This window comes from Palaemon carinicauda, chromosome 26 (genome assembly GCF_036898095.1).
Source record: "Palaemon carinicauda isolate YSFRI2023 chromosome 26, ASM3689809v2, whole genome shotgun sequence".
Classification (NCBI taxonomy): domain Eukaryota; kingdom Metazoa; phylum Arthropoda; class Malacostraca; order Decapoda; family Palaemonidae; genus Palaemon; species Palaemon carinicauda.
In genome coordinates, this window is record NC_090750.1 from 44,176,203 (window position 1) to 44,185,457 (window position 9,255).

General features: G+C 33.1%; 1 long non-coding RNA gene across 1 annotated transcript in view; it reads right to left on the reverse strand.

Moving 5' to 3' along the window:
• Positions 1 to 595: 595 nt before the first annotated feature.
• Positions 596 to 9,255, reverse strand: part of LOC137620150 (uncharacterized) — a 17,438-nt gene continuing 8,778 nt past the window's right edge. Inside the window, exon 4 of the long non-coding RNA XR_011039996.1 lies at positions 596 to 718. This is a non-coding gene — a long non-coding RNA (uncharacterized lncRNA). The remainder of the gene's footprint in view (positions 719 to 9,255) is intronic.

Genomic DNA, 9,255 nt, shown 5'->3' on the forward strand with positions numbered 1-9,255 from the left:
GTGATAAATATCAACTCGAGGCCAAAATTGATATTTATCTGTGATAAATATTCAAAAACAAAACAGCAAAAGGCAACTCAAGAGGCCAAAATTGATATTTATTTGTGAGAAATACCTGAGAAACCTTTAAATAATAAAATAAACCAGTGAATCAATACTTCTAAAATAAAACCAGTGAATCAAAACTTCTATTCTTTGAATGCACCCTTTTTCTTTGAATGCACCCTTTTTGTGACTTGTGGTTTTAAAATGAAACATGTAAAAAAAATTATTCTATTATTATTTTGGACATTGAGACGATTTGATCATGGAAATACATTCATTATTAACAGGCAGAAAAAATTGATGAATGCAGGCCAACATTATGATGATTAAAAGCACAAAAGATTGAATAAAGTTGACAGGCAAAATGTTATAAAGCACAAAAGATTAATAAATTTGAACATGGAATTCCACAAAGTTGACAGCCATCACAAATAATGGGAAATTTCACTACCAGAATACCGCCCCAGCAGCCAAAAAAAAAAAAAAAAAAAAAAAATCTAAAATCTATTTTTCAAAACATTTACGAAGAGTGTCCAGAAACTGCGTTAGATAAGCCCTGGATTACCAGCTAATGGCGGTTTTTATATTGGGGTGATCGGCGCTCCTCTTGATGGCGCCCCTCTTTCACTGGCTCACAGGTCTGGCACACACACGCTGCTATCGAAGGTCTTTCCTGTGAAAAATAAAATATCTGAATAAGTATTGTACGTTTATTATGAAAATGCGTAAACAGTATTATGAAAATGCGTAAACAGATGTCTTACATGAAAATTCCTGACGGATGAAATTTTACTAAAGACTAGACAAAATATCCCTTCTTTCTCATTTGAATTCATAAAGACTAGACAAAATATCCCTTCTTTCTCATTTGAATTCATGAAAGCTGACTAGTCATGACCATAGCTACGAAATGAGAAATGCAGACTTTGATACGAGTTATAACCCAAGTCCGAATCAGTGATATCGACGGACTCTAAGTCCGTTCATGTCAATCATTTGCATTTAAACATATCTTCATTTCTAATTTCATGGCTATAATTATTTAATTACATATTTTGTAAACGAAACATATAAATTCTGAGAAGTTAGTTTGAGTCAATACATTTTTTTTACACTAAAATAAACCCTGATTAGAAAGGCAAATTCAGAGAGTTCTGGGTCAATCAATTATTTTCTTAAAATAAACCCTGATCAGTAATGCAAATTCTGTGTTTTGAGTCAGTTATTTTCTTACGATAAACCCTGATCAATATGGCCAATTCTAAGAACTTTGATTCAAACAATCATTTCCCCCAATAAACCCTGATCAATAAACAAAATTAAGAGAGCTTTGATTCAAACAATTATTTCCTTATAATTTGATCAGTAATGCAAATTCTGTGTTTTGAGTCAAACAATTATTTCCTTAAGATAAACGCTGATCAGTATGTCCAATTATAAGAACTTTGAGTCAAACTAATTATTCCCTTTATGTATAAAAATATCATGAAAGAGAAAAAATAGTATTCTCGTTGAAACTGTGTAAGGGAAAAATTACCACCTATAAAATCAACAATAAAACATACGAACAATGACAATTAATGCAAGATCAACATATAAATTTTGACTTGAAGGAAACAAAAAAAAAATACTGGCATTGAGAAAATAAATTTAGATAAGGGAATAGAAATTTGACATACGATATTCGTGGGGAAACAAAAATTGGCCAAGAATATTCAGGGGGAACAAAAAAATTGATATTAATAGAGAGGGATAACCTGTAATTGGACATGACAAAAAAATGGACATGAATAGAGGGGGGGGGGGGAATAGAAAATTGGAAATGAATATACATGGAGAACAAAAATTGGACATGAATGGAGAGGGGAATAAAAAATTGGTGGAAATGAATATACATGGGGGAACAAAAACTGGACATGAACAGAGGGGTGGGGGGGGGGGAGAGAATAGAAAATTGGAAATGAATATACATGGGAAAAAAACTGGACATGAATATTCAGGGGGAACGAAAAATTGGACATGAATAGAGGGGGGCAACTTGTAATTGGACACGAATATACAAAGGGAACAAAAATTGGACATGAATATTATAGGGGTACAAATATTGGACATAAATATACAGGAGGAACAAAAAATTCAACACGAATATTAAGGGGGAACAAAAAACTTGGACTTGAATATGGAGGGGTAACTTGAAATTGGACATGAATAGAGAGGAGTAACCTTTTAATTGGACACAAAGAGAGAGAGGGGGAACTTGTAATTGGACATGAATAGAGAGATGGGGAACTTGTAATTGGACATAAATAGAGCGGGAGAACTTATAATTGAATATGAATAGAGGAGTGGGGACAAAATATTGGATAGGAATAGAGAGGGGGGAACTTTTAATTGGACCTAAAGAGAGAGAGGGGGGGAACTTTTTATTGGACATGAATAGAGAGGGGTAACTTGTAATTGGACATGATAGAGAGAAGGAACTTATAATTGAACAGGAATATACAAAGGGAACTAAATTTGGACATGAATATTGTAGGGGAACAAAAATTGGACATAAAAATACAGGAGAAACCAAAAATTCAACATGAATATTGAGGGGGAACAAAAAATTTGGACATGAATAGAAAGGGGTAACTTGAAATTGGACATGAATTGAGAGGAGTAACTTTTAATTGGACATAAAGATAGAGAGGGAGTTGGAACTTGTAATTGGACTGAATAGAGAGGGGTAACTTTTAATTGGACATGAATAGAGAGGAGTAACTTTTAATTGGACATAAAGAGAGAGAGGGGGAACTTGTAATTGGACATGAATAGACAGAGAACTTATAAATGAATATGAATAGAGGAGTGGGGACAAAATATGGGATAGGGATAGAGAGGGGGAACTTTTAATGGACATAAATAGAGAGAGGGGGAACTTGTAATTGAACATGAATAGAGAGGGATAACTTGTAATTGGACATGATAGAGAGAAGGAACTTATAATTGAACAGGAATATACAAAGGGAACTAAATTTGGACATGAATATTGTAGGGGAACAAAAATTGGACATAAAAATACAGGAGAAACCAAAAATTCAACATGAATATTGAGGGGGAACAAAAAATTTGGACATGAATAGAAAGGGGTAACTTGAAATTGGACATGAATTGAGAGGAGTAACTTTTAATTGGACATAAAGATAGAGAGGGAGTTGGAACTTGTAATTGGACTGAATAGAGAGGGGTAACTTTTAATTGGACATGAAAAGAGAGGGGGAACTTATAATTGAACATGAAGATACAAAGGGAACAAAAATTGGACATGAATATTGTAGGGGGGAAAATTGGACATAAATATACAGGAGGAACAAAAAATTTAATAGGAATATTGGAAAAAATGGACATGAATAGAGAGGGGTAACTTGAAACTGGACATATACAAAGGGAACAAAAATTGGACATGAATATTCGGGGGGTACAAAAATTGGACAAATATACAGGAGGAACAAAAAAGTGAACATGAATATTGAGGAGGAACAAAAAATTTGGACATGAATATTGAGGAGGAACAAAAAATTTGGACATAAATAGAGAAGGGTAACTTGAAATTGAACATGAAGAGAGAGGGGTAACTTGTAATTGGACATGAAGAGAGAGAGGGAAACTTATAATTGGACATGAATATACAAAGGGAACAAAAAATGGGCATAAATATTCTGGGGAAAAAAATGGATATAAATATACAGAAGGAACAAAAAATTGGACATGAATATTGAGGAGGAACAAAAAATTGGACATGAATATTGAGGGACAACAAGAAATTAGGACATGAATAGAGAGGGGTAACTTGAAATAGAACATGGAGAGAGTTACTTTTAATTGGACATAAAGAGAGAGGGGGGGGGGACTTGTAATTGGACATGCATGGAGAGATGGGGAACTTGTAATTGGACATGAATAGAGTGGCAGAACTTACAATTGAATATGAATAGAGGAGTGGGGACAAAATATTGGATAGGAATAGAGAGGGGGAACTTATAATTGGGCATGAATAGAGGGCGGGAACAAAATTTTACACATGAATATAACTAAGGACAGACAAATATGGCAATAAACGCAGTGCTTTGTGAGTGAAAAAATTGTAAAGTTTTCAAATTGTCACTTACACAAAAATGCTTAAGAGGATAAAAACCCTATTTTTAGTAAGTGATACAAAGCGAGTTAAACCCCAATTTGAATTGAAAGAGTAAAATAAACATTTGAATTGGAGAGAGAGAGAGAGAGAGAGAGAGAGAGAGAGAGAGAGAGAGAGAGAGAGAGAGAGAGGAGATAGAGATTCCCCTTCTTAAATGCTGTTAAGCACTACCAATAAGTCAGGTAACATCGTCAAACCTTATACATTTACACTAGAATACCACATTCCTAATTTCAAAAACTCGAAAGTCAACTTTGCAGATTTATTACAAAGAGGTAAGCAGTTTGAAGAGTCTGTGCATTCCTATCCCCATATAAAATCATAATCTACAATGACCCCTCAAAATCATATTAATGGCCCTGCCCTAAAAATCAAAATCAAATTGCCCTGCCCTAAAAATCAAAATCAAATTGCCTTGCCCTCAAAATCAATATCAAATTGCCCTGCCCTCAAAATCAATATCAAATTGCCCTGCCCTCAAAATCAATATCAAATTACCCTGCCCTAAAAATCAATATCAAATTACCCTGCCCAAAAAATCAATATCAAATTAATCTGCCCTAAAAATCAATATTAAATTATCCTGCCCTCAAAATCAATATCAAATTGCCTTGCCCTCAAAATCAATATCAAATTGCCCTGCCCTCAAAATCAATATAAAATTACCCTGCCCTAAAAATCAATATCAAATTACCCTGCCCTAAAAATCAATATCAAATTACCCTGCCGTCAAAATCAATATTAAATTATCCTGCCCTAAAAATCAATATCAAATTATCCTGCCCTAAAAATCAATATCAAATTACCCTGCCCTAAAAATCAATATTAAATTATCCTGCCCTAAAAATCAATATCAAATTACCCTGCACTAAAAATCAATATCAAATTGCCCTGCCCTCAAAATCAATATTAAATTACCCTGCCCTAAAAATCATTATCAAATTACCCTACCCTGAAAATCAATATCAAATGGCCCTGCCCTCAAAATAGATATTAAATTACCCTGCCCTAAAGATATACATCAAATTATCCTGCCCTAAAAATATACATCAAATTACCCTGCCCTAAAAATATACATCAAATTACCCTGCCCTCAAAACCAATATCAAATTACTCTGCAATAGAAATCAACATCAAATTTCCCTGCCCTAAAAATACACACCAAATTACCCTGCCCTAAAAATATACATCAAATTACCCTGCCCTAAAAATATACATCCAATTACCCTGCCCTAAAAATATACATTAAATTACCCTGCCCTCAAGACCAATATCAAATTATTCTGCAATAAAAATCAACATCGAATTACCCTGCCCTAAAAATATACATCAAATTACCTTGCCCTAAAAATATACATAAAATTACCCTGCCCTAAAAATATACATCAAATTACCCTGCCCTCAAAACCAATATCAAATTACTCTGCAATAGAAATCAACATCAAATTTCCCTGCCCTAAAAATACACACCAAATTACCCTACCCTAAAAATATACATCAAATTACCCTGCCCTAAAAATATACATCAAATTACCCTGCCCTCAAAACCAATATCAAATTACTCTGCAATAAAAATCAACATCAAATTTCCCTGCCCTCTAAACCAATATCAAATTACCCTGCCATAAAAATCAACATCAAATTTCCCTGCCCTAAAAATATACATCAAATTACCCTGCCCTAAAAATATACATCAAATTACCCTGCCCCAATAATATACATCAAATTACCCTGCCCTAAAAATATACATCAAATTACCCTGCCCTAAAAATATACATCAAATTACCCTGCCCTAAAAATATACATGAAATTACCCTACCCTAAAAATATACATCAAATTACCCTGCCCTCAAACCAAAATAGAATTACTCTGCAATAAAAATCAACATCAAATTTCCCTGCCCTAAAAATATACATCAAATTACCCTGCCCTCTAAACCAATATCAAATTACCCTGTCATAAAAATCAACATCAAATTTCCCTGCCCTAAAAATATACATCAAATTACCCTGCCCTAAAAATATACATCAAATTACCCTGCCCTAAAAATATACATCAAATTACCCTGCCCTAAAAATATACATCAAATTACCCTGCCCTAAAAATATACATCAAATTACCCTGCCCTAAAAATATACATCAAATTACCCTGCCCTCAAGACCAATATTAAATTACTCTGCCATAAAAATCAACATCAAATTACCCTGCCCTAAAAATATACATCAAATTACCCTGCCCTAAAAATATACATCAAATTACCCTGCCCTCAAAACCAATATCAAATTACCCTGCAATAAAAATCAACATCAAATTTCCCTGCCCTCTAAACCAATATCAAATTACCCTGCCATAAAAATCAACATCAAATTTCCCTGCCCTAAAAATATACATCAAATTACCCTGCCCTAAAAATATACATCAAATTACTCTGCCCTAAAAATATACATCAAATTACCCTACCCTAAAAATATACATCAAATTACCCTGCCCTCAAACCAATATCAAATTACTCTCCAATAAAAATCAACATCAAATTTCCCTGCCCTAAAAATATACATCAAATTACCCTGCCCTCAAAACCAATATCAAATTACCCTGCAATAGAAATCAACATCAAATTTCCCTGTCCTAAAAATATACATCAAATTACCCTGCCCTAAAAATATACATAAAATTACCTTGCCCTAAAAATATACATAAAATTACCCTGCCCTTAAAATATACATCAAATTACCCTGCCCTAAAAATATACATTATATTACCCTGCCCTATAAATATACATCAAATTACTCTGCCCGAAAAATATACATCAAATTACCCTGCCCTCAAAACCAATATCAAATTACCCTACAATCGAAATCAATATCAAATTACCCTGCCTCAAAATCTGCATCAAATTATCCTACCCTTAAAATCGACATCAAATTATCCTGCCTTTAAAATCAACATCAAATTACCCTGCCCTCAATATCAACGTCAAATTATTCTGCCCTTAAATCAATATAAAATTATTGTGCCCTTAAAATCAATATCAAATTACCCTGCCCTTGAAATCAACATCAAATTATCCTGCCCTAAAAATCAATATCAAATTGCCCTACAACGAAAAACAATAATAAATCACCGTTCAATCAAAATCAATATTAAATTACTCCTCCTTCAAAATCTATATCAAATAACCTTGCCCTTAAAACCAATATCAAATTACCCTACAATCGAAATCAATATCAAATTACCCGGCTTCAAAATCTGCATCAAATTACCCTATCCATAAAATCAACATCAAATTACCCTGCCCTCATAAGTAATATCAAATTACCGTACCCTCAAAATCAATATAAAAAATATTCTGCCATCAAAATCAATATGAAATTACCCTGCCCTCAAAATCAATATCAAATTGTTCTGCCATCAAAATCAATATGAAATTACCCTGCCCTTAAAATCAATATCAAATTATTCTGCCATCAAAATCAATATCAAATTACCTTGCCTGCAAAATCAATATTAAATTGCCCTGTCCTCAAAATCAATAAAAAAATTACCCTGCCTCAAATTTAACAGAATTAATTAGCCTTGGCAACACTGATTAACTGATTTTGGAAATTATTAATTCAAAATGCCCATGGCCTATAAGATTCCAATAAAAAAAATAATGAAACAATTGTTTCGAATCCCAACAACGAGACGGAAACAAAACGAATACAATTACTAATCAAAAGTACACCAGCATTAAAATTGTGTTTTTTAATTAAGGTAACTGCAATCGAAGATTGCGTGGAATTTTATAGACAAAACGTAAGGACTGAGACCCACCGGTTCATCGAGAGATACAAGTCAAAGGATATAGTTAACTCTATTAACCTTGCTTAGGAAATTCCTGCATTGTATAAGGCGCTTATACCGAAAGGCTTCGAAGGCAGGCGTGTCTCATATTAAATGCTAGGTAGTAAAAGCGTTCAGTTTGAGCTAACAGTAATCCCATGATAATTACAAGAGTTCACATTGAAACAATGCAGGAGTATGGTAGGCGTATCAACGATTACCAATAAGTGGCCAGCTTGATAAATATCACATGCAAAATCGAGGTGATGAATAACAAGGCACAAACCACTACTGTAAAGACGGGATTCCCTGAAAGAGAGAGAGAGAGAGAGAGAGAGAGAGAGAGAGAGAGAGAGAGAGAGAGAGAGAGAGAGAGAGAGAGAGTTTATATATCCATTATAGCAGTATTCGTAAACACAAAGCAAATTTTGCAACACAAAAGTGTAAATGATGTATCTCACTCTACATTTTGTACCAAAATCAAACTAGTCTTTCCTAATGCGCACTTAATCAAGAAAAATAAGGAGTTCAATAACTAGGACAGCTATTATTATTATTATTATTATTATTATTATTATTATTATTATTATTATTATTATTATTATTATTTGCTAAGCTGCAACCGTAGTTGGAAAAGCAGAATGCTATAATCCCGAGGGCTCCAACAGGGAATATAGTCCTATGAGGAAAAGAAATAAGGAAACTTGAAGAACAATAATTAACAATGTGTAACTACACATTTTCAAAGTAGAAAAGTGTATCATTGCAAATTTTCAAGGTAGAAACGTGTGTAATTAAAAATTTTCAAAATAAAAAAGGGTCTAACTACAAATTTTCCAAGTCGAAAAGTGTGTAACTACAAATTTTCAAAGTAGAACATTATGTAACTATAAATGTTCAAAGTAGAAGTGTGTAACTACAAAACTATGAATAACCAATTACTCTTGAAAAGTAAATCTCAATACTAAATGTGATTTAAACACAATGGCTGACAAATGGAGAAAATTCCAAAAATCGACTGAATTTTTATTAAAACAGAATTGAAAGTCCCTAACCAAATTTGTGATTTTGTAAAGTAAAATAATATTCATGTACACTGTATTGTTCGGTGTACCAAAATTCTTTGATTTCTATAATTAGATCTTCGTGTCAGGGAACCGGCAGGAATTCCGGAGTGAGCTAGTTTTTGGACAAGCTGAAGGG